A 2,500-nucleotide genomic window follows, 5' to 3' on the forward strand; every position below is an offset into this window, starting at 1 on the left:
TACCCATTCCTTTTTCTTCCATGATTACCAATAGTTCTCATTACCAAAGTATTGAGTCATCATAGTATTACGTTCGCTTATTATGCTAGTAAACAGGTTATCAGGACTGTTTTTGTTGAATTCAACAAGGCGAGGCAAGCCAAACCAAATCATAGCTTGCTTGTATTTATTGCCTAAAATGTGCCTGTATTTCACCCCGCAATTTCTTTATCCTGCATGCCCTTCTGAGAGGTGATGGTGAGAGGAACCATTAACAATTACCTTTCTTAAACATCACAACTAAGTTAGCTTCGAATATAATTTTACCCAGATTTGGCCTCTTCGACTTGTAACACCTTATTCTATGGCGGTCATTTCGAATGTTTGGTTTCATAAAAAGGTCTGAGTAGCTTGATTCAGTCTTTGCTTTTCTTAATTAGCGAAATGTTCTCGTTTGTGGCCTTTGGTAGGTTTAAAGAAGAGGAATTCATTTGTTCCTGGTAAAATGTATAGTTACGTTTTCTTTGATAACATTGAATGGATAGAAAACTAAATTTCTTTTCTTCGTAGGGGTAACTAATAGTCATATTTCAGAGGAATATTTTCCGTTGATGTATAAATGTAACAGACAATACATTCTTTATACCCATGTTCTATTAAAGGCTTACTATGATTTAACTTTGCAAATATGTTCATTAATTTCTTAGAATGACCAATTTTTAAAGGAAAACTCGAGCAAGGCACACTAAATAATACCGTTTTTCAGCTTAATCGAGGTTATTTTGTGCGCAAATTATAAGCCACGTCGACAAGATGTAACTGTCAGAGGGTTATTTTATAAAGAAGGAAGAGAAAAACGACACACACACACATATATATGTTTGTGTATGCGTGTGGATGCACACACACACACACACACACACACACACACACACACACACACACACACACACACACACACACACACACACACACACACATATATATATATATATATATATATATTTATATATATATATATGTGTGTGTGTGTGTATGTGTGTGTGTGTGTGTGTGTGTGTGTGTGTGTGTGTGCGTGTGCGGGGGGGGGGGGTATATAATATTTATGTGTGTGTGTGTGTGTGTGTACATACACACATACATACATACACATATATACATACATACATACATATATATATATATATATTGTTACTGTTATCTTTTCTTGTACCATGAATATAATTTGTACTGTTATTTTCAGTAATGTATAACATAATCAAATATTTTTTCGTGGAATGATATTTTTGTACTTGTAAAAATGTTATACGATTAATCTGTATCTGCTTTGTCGAATCTGTATCATTCCCAAGGAAGATCGTTCCTGTTTTTCTACTGTTATGAGAATAATGAAAATGGCGTTACGAACAAAAAAAATAAATATTAAATAAAATGTCGATAATTTAGGAAAACTGTTGGAATGTTTTGTTTACAACGCTCGATGTAAAAATGGCCGAAAGGATGCAGAGGTGGTGTGCCTGCAGCTATCTTTATTTAGATAATTTCATATGAGTAAGGGTTTTTATTGAATTTTATTACCGTTTAGAATATTCTTAAGGGATGAAAGATAAATTCAAATAACATGAAAGGGTTTTTTTGTCATGGAATGTTACATTAATCTTCATTTATATCATAAGTGCCTCACATGTTTCCAGGTATGAGGTTAATCTTGTTCTTTGGTTTAATGGTAACGCTGCGCTCATATATTAGTGATTCAACGTCCATGTTGAATAGTTATTCGACGACATCGCCTTTGTAATATTGTCCAATTAGTGTGATTAATCAACTTAAACATTGAATTGTTGTTCTTTTGACTCGTTAGTCTTTGAAAATATATTTACTATCAAAAATAATATATGTCTTTAGATTAACCCAAAGTTGAGCAGATTGAATTTATTGATTGAATTTAATAAACACCTATCAGCTATCAGGAGATAGAAGCCAAAGGGGTGTAGTCTAACATATATATATATATATATATATATATATATATATATATATATATATATATATATATTTATATTTATATTTATACATACATATATATATATATATATATATATATATATATATATATATATATATATATATATATATATATATTACATTACCATTACTTTACAGTGAATTCTGTTATGATGTCTATGAACTAATGTGTACATCCCCCATTGAGGTTTCGGAGAAGATATAAGGCTGAGGTAATGGTGTAACAAAATATGTATGTATGTATACACATACACACGAATTTATATATATATATATATATATATATATATATATATATATATATATATATATATATATATGTATGTATATATAAATATACATACACATACAAACGCACGCATATATATATATATATATATATATATATATATATATATATATATATATATAACTAAGTAAAATATGTGTATGTGTATATATATACATATATATATTTATAAATATATGTACATATCTTTGTGTATATATGTATATA

The sequence above is a fragment of the Penaeus vannamei genome, chromosome 22 (genome assembly GCF_042767895.1).
Source record: "Penaeus vannamei isolate JL-2024 chromosome 22, ASM4276789v1, whole genome shotgun sequence".
Taxonomy (NCBI): Eukaryota; Metazoa; Arthropoda; class Malacostraca; order Decapoda; family Penaeidae; genus Penaeus; species Penaeus vannamei.